The sequence below is a fragment of the Coturnix japonica genome, chromosome 1, assembly GCF_054131305.1.
Source record: "Coturnix japonica strain WE chromosome 1, WE-NBRP24, whole genome shotgun sequence".
Lineage (NCBI taxonomy): Eukaryota > Metazoa > Chordata > Aves > Galliformes > Phasianidae > Coturnix > Coturnix japonica.
Window position 1 is genome coordinate 88983277 of NC_140663.1, and position 17002 is coordinate 89000278.

A 17002-nucleotide genomic window follows, 5' to 3' on the forward strand; every position below is an offset into this window, starting at 1 on the left:
TGTGACTCTGCACCAAACACTTTGTTGCATAATGTTGTGATATGGAGAACTGATACAACCAAGACAAGTCTTCAGAGTAAACTTGAAATGAATATACTTACAACAGTTTCAGATTTAATCTTTTTCTGCATTGGCTACAACCGTCACTACAGAGTGTTTGAGATTTAAACTATCAACCTGAGAGTTGATTAGAGAAAACACTATTACAAGTATAAATATTAAGTCACTTAATCTATAAGCTTACTTCCTAACAAAACTGTCTGCAGTTTAGGGTCCTACAGACACACTTTTTTCTGGCTTAACTATCTAGTGGGGACTTGGTACAAGAAGCACATTGTGCAAATAGTATCATTTTTCATTTGTAGATCATATTCTTATACTGATTTTAAACAGTTAATGTGTTCCTAATTTTGTACTCATTAGAATAATACACAATGCTACCCTCATTCACTGTAAGCAAAACAAATCATTATATGCACCTCTTTATTACAGCAGGGAGTTGGGATTTTAAGAAGGAAAAAAAAAACCAAAAACAAAAACAAAAAACAAAACAGCCTCTCAGAAATACTGCAGAGCTGTACATTTCCAGTGTTATGATTTAGTATTATAATCAACATTAGGTATTCTTGATAGCACTTTTATCCTCTTTCACATTAAACTTCACACAATATAATCATACAGAAAATGATGATGATACAAGTCATTTTTCCTCCTGTATCAACAGGTACAAGCATTGACCAAGTATCAACCAATGAACAAAATGCAATAGTTCAGCATCATGGACAACATATTTTAGATGAATATCTACAAAATCCATCTAATATGCCAGATGGTACAAATGATACAAACTGATAACTAAAACCGCCATAGGGTGGAGATAGGACAAGATAAAAAGTGATACTTCCAATAAACATGGTTTCTTCAAAACTAACTCAGATGAGGATGGTTGCCACACTCCCTTCTCCCTTCCCTCCCCCTCCCTTAAGGAAATCAAAATTTAAATCCTCTCTTTTTCCAGTCTATAAAGAAATGAAAGAAAGCTTAATTGCTTTGCTAATCTTAGATTTTGCAAAGTAGGCTTATCTAAGCTGCACAAGGGAAACAAACCACACACTTAACAATTAATACCATTGTCTCTTAAGATGCAGGTGTGTTGACCAGTAATATTAACGCCTCTAGAGTAATTATTCTTTATACCAACATTAACAAACAGTATCCTAATTACCCATAGGCATTCAGGGCACACAGCTGTTTAGAAAGATTTGATACAGTTCACTATCACAAGGTTGCAGAAAGTAACCCTGCAAGAACAGCACACTTATCTTTATATCAAGAATAAAGCCACAGTCATAGAGGATTAAGTGAAAATTGACAGTATTTGGTAGAGATTGATACTCAGTGTGATAATTAGACTTGAAAATTTCTTTTATGAGAACCAGGAATTTTAGCAACAGTTCCTACTATAAAAAAGTTTTCTCAGTGCTTCAAAGGTACTGATCTCAAGAAGACAGTAAAGTTAGAGGCTGTGCTTTGTCCTAACACTGTCAATGTAGTCCAGTCTGCGAGCTTCTCACTTTGCTACCTGAGGAGCACCCACGTGGTTGTGCATCCTCTCTCCCAACCACCACGAGGCTGCATTCAGCCAAGCATCACTCAGCTTCCTTCCACAGTCTTCCTTAAGGCTGTCACCTATGGAGGACTGAAGAATCTTCTCAGAGGAAATCACACTTCACTGTGATTGCACTGCAGTTGCTTCTTCTGTTCATGCCCCTACAGAAGCTTTGTTTGGACTTTGATCTTTTCAGATCACTTGCCCCCTGAATGGTTGAGAGTCCTCCAGGGAAAAAACAGGTGCACCAGGAAGTGTTCTGGTGATTCGAAAGATGACAATTCCCTCCCAGGGACAGATTCAAAGCCTGCTAATAAACAGGATTTTTTTCGCCCGTGAACTTGAATTGAGACTGAATCAGAGATAGTGTTGTATTCAACTTGCACTTTAGGGCTGGAGGACAACAGCACTTCATTTACTGGATTATTTGATGAAGTCCTCTCATCATTCAGTCCTTTTATTCCCTCACCATGTGACATTTATTCTGAGAATCCAGTCCAAATTCCAATTTATCTAATTATATTATACCTACCTACACTCAAAGTTTCAGTGTATTAGATAAACTTATTTACTGTAGTCCAGGTGCTAGTAGAGAGTTCCCTCTCACCTTGAAGGCAGCTGTATGTCACTGGTAAGTGAATTTTCATGACTAGCTCAGAGTATTTCTTGAAGTGTTTGTGTATGGAGAGGAGAAGAGGAATAAAAAGCATAAATTCTAATGATAAGACTGTGTCATTAATTAATTTGTTGTCTGGCATACAGATATATTTAATGACTGGACTGCCAGATGAACTGGTAGGTTTTATTTCATGCACATATCCTTTAAGAATACATGTAGATTGCTCTGAAAGTTATGCTTCCTATTTATTTTCATAGAAACTACAAAGATAAAAAGAACACAGTAACACTATTTGATAGAGCAAATTCTCAGCTACTCTTCCGTGTCTCTATTACAACCTAATTTCATATACAAAAGGCTCTTCTCCTGAATCACAGAATGGCTCAGGTTTGAAGGGACCCCAAGAATCATGTGTCATTCCCATCTGAATTTTAAGAAATATGATTCCTGTATTCAGGTATGCCCAAGACTTCCAATAAATCTTATGGTCTGGTTTGTACACAGGTAATGCAAGTGGAAAGGAAGCAGGAGCTATTTCGTTATCATTTATGTTATCTCTTCTGACATGCAGAAAGCATATGGAGAATGCCTGAACTGCTAACAAAATGCAAATAATGTTTTTGAACAGTATAGTCTGTCTTTCAAAACTTCTTATTGCCCCATTTCTTCTTCTGACTCATGCTGTTTTTCTGAATTTCAGCTGAATGGCTCCAAATGATTCCACTCCTTTACACCATTTCTGAAATGAAACATCTCAAAATTATTCTAGCTCTGGAATCATTATTAGCAGCGTTGGACACAAACTCACAAAGCCATGTGACCAAATCCTACAGCCTTAACGAACCCATACAGTTAATAAATTGAATACTGAGTAAAGTAGGGCTTTTGAATAGTTTCCTCTTCTTTTCCACATAACTGGAAACGAGAACAGTGATATGGGACAAACACCTCCTCGCTTACCTAATCCTGAGGGAGGACAGCAGTCAACTGCAATGGAATTGGCAAGGTTCCTGCATGAATGCTATTTGACTTCTTCTGAAGTATTTAAAATATAGTTAGGGGAACTTTGTTTTGTGTGTCATATCATGCTTTACTAAGTAGTCACTTAGCAGTTTGGATATTTCACTTGCAGAGGAGCCAAATCAACACTGGATAACAACACCAAATATATATACATATATGGTGTGAATGAATGAAAAGCCAAGAAGTTAAAAACTATAATAACCACTATTTCCTAAATCAACATTACTTTATTTTTGGTACCAAATCCCTTCAAGCTAGTTAGTTACAATTGCTAGAGAATAGAAGAATAGAATGAGGTTTATCTTTTAGATACTTGAACTATCCAATTTCCTGGAAACAGAACCACTGTAAAATCATACAAATGCATAAAGTCATACAAATGAAAGACTTAAAAAAAAAACCCAAAAACCAAAAAAAAAACATTGTGACACTTTTCCCTCCTCTCCTGAATTTTTTTATTTGACATTTTGCTAATTCACAAAACCTGGAGATAAGCTTCATCTAAAAAGTTACTACCCCGTGCTCCTCATTTGAGGCAAAACACATCACCATATACATGCACTGTAACATTCTAGACTAGAAGAAAAGAAACTACTGGTGAGAAATCTGACAAAGAATAAAGGCAGAGGCTGGAGAAAAGATCCTGCAAATTGCTTGCTATGGACAGATACCCGCAGTCACACGGACTCTCAGCAATGGGACCATACAAGTGAGCAGGTCTCCCTTTCCATCTAGAGCACTTTAGCGAACTAAGGTAATTTGGAAAATGAATGCTATGTTTTAGTCAAGAGATAAACATCAGTTGTACCTTACAAAAAAGGTCAGCCATCAAGGTTACAACAGATTGCCTTGAGCTATAGTTTACAAAACAAACAACCCATATCAAGTTGTATCTTTGAAATGGGTTATAGCTAAGAAAAAAATAAAAAAAAAGTTTTACTGCTGGAAAGTCATCAGAGAGTTAGCTTTTTGTTAGCTGCATCGTTGTTACAAGTGGTTTGCTAGTAAATGTAAGATTAAATGTTTGTTCTAGATCTCATCAACACTAAACACAAGGCTGAAATGTCTGTGGCTCAATTCCAGGCAGCAAATTAGAGAGTAATCGGCAGTGTTGCTCCAAACAAGGCCTGATGCTTTTATCGACTGCATCACCATCTCATGCAAAACCCAATGTTAAGTCAATAGCTCTCTTTGGAGGGGAGCCACTAACTCACTGTTCCTGTCAGTATTCCTTATCTAATTACAAATGGGCTCCAGTTAGAGCAACTTTATCTCCCTAGCACAGTGAACCTCAAGCTGCAACTTTCAGCTCAGTGTGACCCACACACACTACTATTCTGCAGCTACCAGAGACTGTTCCTTCTAAAAATTCCCTTCTACTTCTCCCTTGGCAATCTCTATTTTTGTGCAAAACAAACAGTAATTCAAAACCACAATTTCAGTGATGCCGAGGAAATAAAAAGAAGTCTTTAGAATTGCTGGAAACATTTTACATCTGGATAGCTCTTACAAATTGTAAGCAAAGGAGACATTGATCCAGTTTATAAAAGCTGAACTATGGCAAACCAGCGATGCAAATATTTTGCTCTCCCTTTTAACCATTCCATGGTATGGGTAAAATTAGCAGTGAATAAAATGCCATATCTTTAGCTGAATTGCGGACAAGGAGGCACACGTCAAGTTGGATTGACTAAATCTGACCTAGAGTTGAAATTAAAAGGTAGAAAAACATATTCTAGTGCTGAATGTTTCTTTGAGTAATGTAAAAAATATAGCCCTAGTAAAGGGGAAAGTTTGCTCTCAGACTAAGTGAAAAAAAAGAGTTAACAGTGGATGCGTGAAAGCCTCTATAAGCACACTGCTTCCTCCACTTTTTTTTTTCTTTTTTTTTCTTTTTTTTTTTTTGTCTTTTTGTTTAACTACTGTTGGAATCCATTTCCCTCCACTCAGAACACACTGCAGAGAACTCCCTAATCAATACAGGCTCTTCATTCTTTCAGTAAATAAACAGGAGTCACAAATTCCTTTTGAAACACAGCCAGTAAAAGAAACAAACATGTTTACAAAATCAACAAGAATAACTCAACCCTACCTAAGCCAAGAGAGCTCAGTGTTTATAGATTTCACAAGGCAGACAAGAGTTCACTGTTTGCCACACCACTAAGCAGCCATTTCAGTTCTTTAACTAAGTTCTAGGAACAGGTAAGAGCTTGTCCCTGAGCACAGCCAAGTAGCACTCTGTCTTAGTTTCAGCTGAGATGGAATTGTTTTCTTTAAAATGCCACTGACCTGTGAAAAGGACCAGCTCAGCCATGGGAGTACAGGTGAAGGCAATTCAGCTGTGTGACCAAAAGGAATGGAGCTTGGCTGCACCTCTCTTAGTGGCTGACTGCCACTGGGGAAGAATTTCTGGTTGGAGATCCTTCCCTTGTGGAGTCTTTCTCATGAGCCTAGATTCTTGGAGACACATGAGCATTTGTTTCCTGTTTGTCTCTTTTGCTATTCTACTCCTGTATCACATTTCCACCAGACTAATCTTTCAGACTATAACAGTTCTGCAGTCCTTGTCAGCAATATGTGTAATTAGATCATGTAACTGGCAATTGGGAAAAATTCAATACTCTTTTTATCTGGCTTTTTAAATATTACTAAAAATTAGAGATTGGAGGATGAAAAAGCAAAGTAGAATTTACTACCTGGAATAGAATGTGCTAGTATTTCAATAAACTCAAAAAGTAATGTCAGCCCTGGAGATTTTCTAATCAGATCAGTGAAGTGGGAAGTGAAGTTAATTCACCGAATTATGATTTCAAAACTGAGTGTACAGATGTAGTGGTATTTCTTCTATTGCTAATCAGAACCCAAAGAGGCAAAAGCACAGAAGGACCTTTATTTAGGAAATGAACAAAGTACAAAAGCCTCAGCTTTTACTTGTGACGTCAAGTTGTTGGGTTTTTGGTTTTTTTTTTTTGATTTTTTTTTTTTTTTAATTTTTTTTTTTTTAGGTAATGTGTTATGAACTTAAGGTGCATTCTCTGCCACTGTACCTGCAATATGAAGGAGGAAAAAAAAAAATAAGATAACAAACTTAGCAGAACTTCAGTTCATCAGAGTGTTTGTTTACAAACAAGGGATTAGAGCTAAGGGAAGAATAAAGGTAAGTTGCAGATGGTAAGAGCAGGTACAAGGACAAAACTTTCAGGCCTGTAATCTATCTACAGCTAAACTGAACAGATTTTGTGATTTGCCCAGTCAGCCTCACACTGAGATCACTACAGGAAAGAAACAGTACCAACTTAACACTCTAGTATTAAATCTTTTGTGATACAGAGAGCAAAATAGCTGTATAACTTACCTAAATTTATACTGCTGTTTACTACATTAATGGGAAAGGTAGCACATGAGGTTATCATCTGCCTACTTTTGCTGGTACTTAAATAAACAAGACTTATTAAAAAGATATACTTTATTATTGTAATTCTCTCCTATTTACCAGTAACTTTGTTGACTGAAGATGACAATAAAGAGATGCTTTCACATTTCTCGCTTTTTTTCAGAGCACCATGATGACTAAAATAGCCCCTTTCGTCATTAGATGGGGAAAAATTATAATCCCCACTGGACTGTTAAAGAATCATTAGACAAGAGGAAATAATGTCAAGTTTGAGAATTGTCAAAAAGCTAGAAATAAAGGCAGAAACTGAAGATGAGACTGATTACTTGATACAAATGAGTTAGTGAGCTGAGATACTAATATTAGCACAGTGTATCTTGAGAACATAAAAGACTTCTGTATCCTGAAGAAGCACAGCAAAATTTCCAACAGACTTGCAATGCAGACACACAAACTATGGCTGAATCTATTTTGCTGCATAATGTTCATACAATATGTTGTTATGCTGTTATTACATTAGAAGTTTGTGTTTTCATATACTGATTTCTTACATGCAGAATATTAAAAAATCTTTCTATACAGAGAGCAGGACTGAGCACTCAGTCAGATATCACTGACATAAACCTATTAAACTTCACTAATCAACTGAACAATAGACAAGCTAAAGGCCATTTTCAGAAGCCTAACCAAGTCAATCACAAGTACCTGTCATGTTATCTACATATGAATATATTCCAGCATGCTGCTGAATGTAAGGTTTTATAAAAAGCTAAACACAAGACTGGTGCCAATAATTACAGAAGGTTTTCAAAATTTGACTTAAAAAAAAAAAAAAAAAAAAAGCCTGGAACTTTTACTTGTTAGTGTCTAAATTGTTAAGCGGTAATTATTATTATTATTATTATTATTATTATTATTTAATTGAAAAAAAAAACAAAAAAAAAAAACACCAAAAAACCAAAAAAACACAAAAACAAGCCAAAACAAGCCATAGGAGGAATTAAGTCAAACCTTCAGTCTCCCAGGGGCTGGCAATACGTAAATACAAAGCACTGAAAATAAACTAGACAAAAAGAGGAGAATCACATTGATATAAGTATGCTGCTTAAAATATATATTTGTTTTTCGTGAGAAAGTGATTACAAAATATACTACTTACAAAGCTCATTTCTTTCTCTGTTATTATATAATAGATAACAGTCTCCCACAGAAACTTAAAATATTTAAGGGCTAAACACTTTTAGGAGTTTAGAAGAAAGGCAACGTCCATTCAAAACAACTGAACTGCCAACTACCTTACAGTAACCAGCTAAAAATTCAAAAAATATCAAAATTGTTATTTATTTTCAAAGACTAGCATTTCCCTACAAACTGGAGGTGTTACTCTGAACAAGAGTTGCTGCAACATAATGTCCCTCTATTGCCATCAAAGCCATTCTCTTTCAGGGCAAAAACTAGGAATCAAAAGTATTTAGAACTTAAAGTGTCATATGTTATTAATCTGCTGTTTTCAAAGAGATACAGATTCTTGAAGAAGACAGAAGAAGTGAAGATCCTGTACATTAAAAAGGCTGTGCCTCAAAATCTGCCCTCTAGGTATTTGATTGATGCCATCCAGAATCCTCTTCACCTTTTACAGACAAGGACCAAAACAACTAGCTGCAGAAAAGGAAACTCATGCTGCAGCAGCCTAAGGCCAGCTAATGGGCAATGCAAAGCCAAGGCCTTAGGTCCCAAGACCTCTGTCCACCAGGGACATCCAGCCTCAGGAATGCTTTGAGGAACACTTGTTTCAGTATCAATATCACACAGTGCTACATTAGAGAGTGTTCAACCTCCCTGTCTGCATATGGCAAATTCAAATCCTTCCCAAAGACAAAATGCCAGAGAGCCTGAAATTCTCCAGTCAGGAGACTTTTGGCCCCTTGACCATAGAGTTGTTTTTTCAAGATCAATCTTCTGACCTTTATCTGATTAGGAGGTTTTTGTGCATATTCTGGGGCATCAGCTATTTATGCCCAAATTACAGATGCACATATATTCTTTATATCAAAACAGAGTTATGAATAATACTGGAGCCATTTCACTCCAGTTCCATGCTTCAATTATTACATATATACATTTCTCTCACCAACTAGCATTCTGTACTACTTGAAAACATATCAAGGACTGGTATCATGTTATAAGGCTCAGTTAAGAACATAAATAATCCATAGAAAACTGAAATCTGAAGGGTCACTACTAATTTTGGAACCACACAGCTGACTAAAGAAATGAACATTACGTTATTATAAAAAAATTGCTCTGATCACAAGAGAAAACACCTACATTTGAGACCACTTCCTTTCAGTTTCTCTCTGTGTGGGCATTCTTTTCAATACTTATGCAGAATAAAAGAAAAGAAAGGTCTTCAATGACCTATAAAAATGACAAGTCAGATCGCAGCAAGAAAGTTATTAAACAACAAAAAACACTATTTCAGTAGCTATCCTATCTGATGGAAAAACAGTTTTGTAGCATTTTTGCTCTCTCACTTTTCTCAGTGCTAAATATGATATACATGCAGGTTGGCCAAATTCTTTGCTGACAGATTTCTTTCTCATGAATTTTCAGTTTTCTATCTTAAAGAGAAATATTGGAAGAAAACCTTTCCTGTGCTGAGGCATTCACCTGCACCAGAATCTTCAGCAGTAGTTAAATGTTTCCTGATATGGAGTACAAGTTACAATATTAGCCTTCTAGAGACAAAGATCCTGAGTTAATAATTTACACTATTAAGGACTGCGATGCTATTTTAAAATACTGTTTTTACTTGAGAATCTGTTACTTTTTGGAAAAAGCAATTAGCAATTCACAGTAGCTTTCCTTTTCTATTAAAATGTATACCTGAGTTTATGCTGACAAACTGAACAGGTATTAATTCAAAATAAGTAATTTAAAGAGCTAAGACAAGCTTAGTTTATTGAGATGAAGAGTATCTGAACTTAAGAATCAAAGATCCTCCTTTGAGATCCAATCACTTCATTTTTAAGAGATGTACTATGTTGAATGAGTAGAGATGAAAATGAAGTCTTAAATATTCTGATTGTTTTAAAAACTTGTGACAATATTCACAATATTTTATATATAAAAATGTGTAGATGTATATGTATATGTATATGTATATGTATATGTATATGTATATGTATATGTATATGTATATGTATATGTATATGTATATGTATATGTATATACACACACATTGAAGAATAAAAGGTGCAGATCATTTGTTTTCAGCACTGACTGTTTTCTGTGACACTTGATGATTAACAGGAAGTCCAGCACAGAGTTCATACTGCAGCACTAACAATTGATGCACTATGTACAAGGTCTGCCATTTTTCATGTCAGCTAAGAAGAAAAAAATTACAAGTCTTATTTCAATTCTGGGAATCTTATAGCACTCCTACATATTTTATTTTCAAATTGTTTACATAAGCTTCACTTATGCTACATGAATCAAAATTCATTTGGGGTAATCGTTTAAAAAAAACACTGTGCAAGTTTTAGTTGTTTGACCATCTAAAGGATGGACTAGGACTAGTTAGAAATTCTAGAACAGTGCTCATATGAAGCACCCCAAAACAGCAATTACCAAATTCTGTCATTATTTCCAGCTCTGTTTACAAGAATAGCCATTAAAATACTCCCAATCTTTAATAAAACTGCTTAGATAATAACAGAGTAGAATGTGCTGGCTGTTTTCCCTGTATGTTCAGAGAAAAGTGTTTTTATTTAAACTGCAAATGCTACTAAAAAAGTCTACTTAATGCAATAGAAATTAATATTTAAGAAATACTGTCAATCAGAAGTCTGAACTTTCACCCAAAGATGTACTGAGATCATTAAGTCTGAACAAATGTATGCCTTGAATAATTTGGTAATAATAGGGCAGTCTGTACCATTTCTGTAGAACAGTATTCTTTTCAGTATCACGCAGAGGTGTGCATTGGAAGAATGATGTAGATTTAACTGAGGACAAAGACTACATAATACTATCATTTAGAAAACCAGTAACCTTTGGTTGCCTAATATTTTCGGTCTTCTTTTACTTTAACCTCAAGAGTCTCTTGAAAACACAGCACAAAAGCTTTCAAAACTGCTAGCAGTCATTTCCATATGGCTCAATCTACAACATCAGTTTACTCTGCCTCTTTACCTGACATCTCCACTCTATTCAGGGTTCATCAAACACAGACTCTCTTCTGATTAATGGCTAATTTATTATTTGCCTTGCAAATGTTTATCTGCAGGGAGATGAAGTAAATATACTTCAGCTCTGACAAGCACCATGGCCACTCTCGCCCTGCCTGACAGAACGGTCAGTCGATGCTGTCCCTGAGGAGCCATGCCCTGCCTTAGGTTTCCCAGACAGTCCTCTGAAAGGTGAAGTATCTATTTTTAATGAGCTCAGTACAAAATCAATTAGCTGGTGGCTTAGAATGGGAAATTCATAATCACATGTATCTGGCTTTTCGTGAGATTCACAAAAAATAAACTTCAATATTAATCACAAGCATTGTCACTTTCTTTTCTTTTTTTTTTTTTTCTTTTTTTCAGGCTGGAGAACCACTGCTTACAAATAAAGGTATGAAAAAGCTTGTATCATTGTATCCATCTTTCACATCGGTCATCAACCTGAAAAATAGTATAGTACTGAGGGAGGAAAAAAATTAAAATTACTCAAGGTAAACAGGTAAACGCAATATTGAAAAGAAAGGAAGAAGACAATTGTCTGATGTAATCCTCTGATTCCATTCAACTGGGAGAAAGTCACACTTCATATGTCATATTATCATCTCTCTACTGCATTAGGCAACCTATCCTAAAGTGCAATTTGTTACAAAATTTTTTCTTGTACCTGGATACACATAGATCTCAAATCATAAATCCTATTTGTGATGATTGTTCTAAACACACCAATACAACCTCATCTTGAGTGTGAGCAGAAAGGATATTGGAGATTAAAAAAAAAAAAGAGAGAGAGAGAGAAAAATATAATAAACTAACTTGCACACACAGTAGCATCATTAGATAATTCAGAAGCAAGTAAGCAAGAAAATTTGAGGTAACAAGTAATATAAACATGATAAAGACTCATTTTATCAGAAAGATGTAAACTACATCTCCTTTACCATGCATGAAATAAGTTATTCAGGATCAAATATTTGCCAGACAGTGTTGTCAATATAGCAAGAGGAAACTTTAAAATCTTACTGTAACAGCCCCAGCTGCTGAAGGGTCTCATCATGTGTAGTGAGCAGCAGAAACAGACTTCCACTGAGATCCAGAAGATATGAGGGCTGCTCTGGAAATAAAACCTCTTATTTTATTATGTTGGTCTGCAACGTGAGAGAATGATGTTGGTGGTATAGCAATAGAGGTTGAACTTTCTCTCTGTATTCCATTACATGTTATTGCTGTGAGGAAGTTGGCAGCAGAGGTGCAGTCTGATAGAATGACAGCTGACATGGAAATGCAGAGGAAGCAAATGTGTGTCACTGAATTTCTCATCTAGAAAAAAAAATGGCACCTGATATTTACTGATGTTTGTGGAACATTTATGGAGACCAAACAGTAGATATGAGCACAGTGAGGCAGTGGGTCACCTCTGCTAGTGCAGATGTTTACAAATATAGCACACACAATCTTTTATTTTTTATTGAAACATAAAAAAAGAGAGCAACAAAACAGAAAAATAGTAGGATAGTTGATCTTATTTCTGTGAAACTAACACATCAGTCTGGTTTGATGGCAGTGGCTGTAATTCTTAGTAACCACTCAAGACGTTTGTCAGACATTTGATGAAATTTCATTTTTCGTGTGCTACATGCTTGAAAATAGTTCTTTACAAATGTACATACAGGCAAAAAGGTATTTTGGGGAAAAAGCACATATAACATAATGGAAAGTGCAACAGTGGTAACACAGCAGCAAGGTCCTATGCTGCCGCAAGTGAGGATCTGCTCAGACGGAACAGTAGTAGGTACAGAAATAAAGGAGAGAAGCTGCTTGCCTCAGGAAGACCTCAGGTATACAGGGATCTCCAGATGAGATACCCTCAACCTCCACTGCAAACCCTTAAAATGAGGTCTGGGAAGAGCTGGATCCTGGATCACCCTTTTTAGTCACTCAGTTGCATTGCTTGCACCTGAGCCGCCCTGGGCCGACCTTGCCTTCCCACCACTGATGTTTGGTTGGTGAACAGTGATGGGTGTGTGCCATGGGCAGGACAGAGCTGTTACCATGATGGCATGGGGCAAGGAATGGGGCACACTGCAAACTGTGATGGATTGCATGTGGCACATAGGCCATGGGTTGGACATGATTCCACTATAATCAAGATCAGAGACACAGTCTGAAGCATGCTTATTCCTAAAACTGCTACTTCTATTATCTCTCCTTGTGTCAGGGTAAGCGGCAGGTAGAGCACTCAGTTCCCTGCTCACTCATGCTTGCTGTGGGAGACCTTGAGAAGCAGACCAGAAAAAGGTCTCAGTAAGATGAATATTTGAAGTAAAACTCTGATGTAAATGTAAGTGTACTTTCAAAACAGTAACTGAGGTTTCAGGAAAGTACATCTGAAATACCCTTTGAGAGGTTCCCTCAACAAAGAGCTGAGCAGAGAGGAATGGCAAGAAAAATCAGCGAACAGGAGAATGCAATTGATTGGAGATAAGTCAGATATATCTAGACCAAAGTCTTGTATTTACAGTGCAAAATATAAGACATTCCTCTGCTCTCTTTTATTCTGAAGTCTTATTCTAAGCTCAAATTTGAGGGGCCACAAAAATCAACAGTGGTTAATAAAACACAGAACTATGTTCCTTAGACCTCAACATGCATATGAAAGAAGCTTTACACATGATCTCACAGGAGCAGGACAAATTCTTCTGCATAACAACCTACATGTATTACAAGATATTAATTTATGAGAAGCATTTACATAGACCTAGTATATTTATTTATGTAGCATAAAATAATGCTTTAAAGATCTAAAGTTTATTTTAGTCTGCATAATCTGGACTGGCAGGATAAATATGTCAGTGCAAACACAAAGTATCCTCAAAGTTTGCTATGTGACTATCTGTTGGGGTAGTATTTAGGAAAATTTCCAGCAGAGGATTCCTAGGAGGAACTGGGTATGCACTTCAAGAAGCTTTTTGGTTTATAAATTTGGTAGTAATCTACACCATTTTGAAGTTCTGCAGAAAAGCTCTGTTTTATTTCCAGAATGTTGCCTGAAAATACAGTTCCTTGAAGTTTAATATCCAAATAAATTACTACTGACTTCTAGCAACAGTCAGTAACTTCCCCAGGGTTAATTTATATGTGGGTTTAGGAATACCCAGTACAGTTTATGTCACTGTCTGAGGAGGGGCACTCTGGTCTTGTTATTCAGACATCATATATGTAACTAGTCCTGACAACTGCTGATTATATCTTTCTTAAAGCACTGCTGCCTTTTTTTGTTTGCCAGTTATCCTCTGGTGTATATGCCAATGCAGACAATGTCCCATCACTGTAATTGTCACTCAGCTGTCTGTCAGTGATGAGAAGAAAAGGGTGACAGCCTTGACATCCCACCAATCATCCCTCTGGAAAATTGATATCGCCCTCCCCAGTAAACAACAGCTAAAGAATCGACCAGCCTTGCCAGCACATCCCTGAACAATCAGCTTCCATTAAGGGCAGAAGCCACACATTTATCCCACCCTACACCAATCAATAGTACACTGACTTGTTCTATGTTCAAGCATGCCAGTGCTCAAGGTCTGCATTTAGCAAAGGCCTTTCAAGTCTTTCAAACTTAAATGTACAATGGAGTTTTTGGGGGGTAAGTAAAGTCCTCTGCTTTCCTGTAAAATATCTCATTCTTGTCAACTTGGCATAGTACTTAAATTCACAGGAAGTCTAGCAGATTTGTTTTCTTGATTATTTTTTACTTTCTTTAGCAGTGAGCTAAAATCTGCAAAAATAATAAAATAAAAATAATTGAAAAGAATTGGTTTATCCATTTCAGGGTTGCATACACATTCTGTGGAGGAAATTTACACATACAGTATAAAAACTGACCCTATTTAAAATGATTTTTTGTGAAGTTATATGCTGAAAATGTTGCCTGGCAATCAGAACATTTTGTTAAACATGAAGTCCCAGTTGTTTATACATCAATTAGTAACCTAAATATATATGTTATATTAGACAGTTAGATTGGTAATGCAATAAAATCACTGCAAGATGATACACAAAATCTCTCAAGTTAAGAAAACTAGTTTTTTACACAGATACAGAATTTGTCTCTGCAGGAAAAGCAAAACGGGCCAGCAGGCTCACTTCACAACTTGAAAGAAAAAACATCAGAAATGCTGCAAATCTGTAACTGCAGTTGTAGATTAGTACTTCACTCTGTTACTTGACATGAGGTGCTAAGTCAGCAGCTGCTGTTGTTATCGCTGAAATATCTCTTCTGTAGATTATCTAGAAATCAACTGGGGCCAGTATAGTACTGAATGTCCTACAGAGATCACAGGAGGTATGGTTATTCTGCTCACTGACTTAGCATTTTCAGCGTTAGAGGCTCTCCATTTCAAATTTTGTATCCTGACCCTCACTTGTAACCTTGAGGCTCTTCATCAACACACACCCCAGTGACACTGTGGCAAAGCCTCTCCCACTGTCCCAAGCACTCTTCTGTTTGCAGCCTTATGCTGAAGGGTACAAACTACTCTAGTAGTGGTTTCTTGTGGCAAACAATTTGCTAACACCTGAATCTCTCTCTGCCTCATAGCTTCTAAACTGCAAGTCCAGATCTCTTCACCCTCCCCTTCCTGTCTTAGAACTTCAGTACTCCACAAATGGCATAACAGAAATCAATCAAATACAAATCCAGTGGGCATTTTCCTATAATGCACACAAAGCTTGACCACCAGCAAATGTGCAAGACTTGTGCCCGACCATACCTGGTCTCACAAGTTCTTACTGCACTGTAAGAAAGAACGTGCAGTCAAGGAGTTTAGCCAGGTCCCGGTAATACTATGTTCTATAACAAAAGTGTTTGGGCTTCATGGAGGAGAACACCTCAGGAATACTCTTTTCTTTCTGGCTGACCACTAACAAGAGGTCTTCTTTTCTACCCTCTGTCCTCTTTTCTCCTTGTTTTTGTTTTCCAGCTCATGTAAATTTGAACCCTACTAATAAAGCTTTGTGCATATAAGTATGCCTGAAAAGTTTGTGCAACATCATCAACAACTACTGACAGCAGATAAAATGACAAGTTAGCAACCAGTACAGAAATTACATTTTCTCTATGCACAAATATTAGGTTTTGAATTTCCAAATTGTCACAGTGATCACAACATTATTTATCTTGATAAATTTTTACTACAGAACTACAATGAAGTTTGAGATAGGAGTTATTATTTCTCGAGTTAAGATCCTCTGACATTACTTGAACTTGGAATTGTTAAATTCTACATACACATATATAAATAAAATTCTTAAAATTAAGTTCAGTTTATAGAGAAAAATTAAGGATTGCCATGATAAGTTTTATTTATTTGGGGATGTAGGCACTTCTGGTGTGATAGACAAATCATTAGGGAATTCACTGTCCCCTTCACTTTGTTAAATGGACACAATCAATACCTTAATGGGAATGTTTGGAAGTATCCATGGGCAGATCAAATTGGCACATTACAACACTTTTTTCCAGCCTCTACACTAAGTTCATTAACTTCTCTCATTTGAATTACAAATTTAATTTCTCAGATCAAGATGAAGACATGGTTCTCATTTACAAGCTCAGATTTTTTGCTGTGTTAATGTTTTACAGGGAACAATAAAGTTAATGCAGTGGAGAGACATCATGTCACCCCTATTGGTATACAATTATAGACAAGGTCCCAAATTCCAATAATCCTGATGGGAGACAGACAGGAACTCCCATAAAAGAATGAGAAAAATATTAAGCAGAGAAGCCAAAAGGCTAATCGACCCTCTTAGAAATATATTCATGCTTGTCATAACAAGAACATACCCTACAAAACCAAAATGTGTTATTTAATTTAATCAAATTTAATGAGCAAACACAGCCCTATTCTCATTCACACTGATCATTAAATTGCTAATTAAAACCTTTTAGAAAGGTTTAAGGTTTAAATGAAATACTTCTTTACTTTTATGGTACAGTACTTCGGAGAGTTGATAAAGCTTTGGAAAAGAATTACATCTGGCAAAAGCTTCCTTCTAAAACTATGACTACTGATAAAATGCAAGGTTATGCACTAGGACACAGCTCAACTCTTCAGCACAGTTCT

General features: G+C 36.3%; 1 protein-coding gene and 1 long non-coding RNA gene across 34 annotated transcripts in view; one reads left to right on the plus strand and one right to left on the minus strand.

The window, feature by feature from the left end:
* ROBO2 (roundabout guidance receptor 2) overlaps nucleotides 1-17002 on the minus strand; it is an 862058-nt gene that overhangs the window by 318091 nt on the left and 526965 nt on the right. The window lies entirely within an intron of this gene.
* LOC116654249 (uncharacterized) lies at nucleotides 10980-11288 on the plus strand. Its single transcript, XR_004309319.2, has 2 exons — nucleotides 10980-11069; nucleotides 11244-11288. It is a non-coding gene; the product is annotated as an uncharacterized LOC116654249 (long non-coding RNA).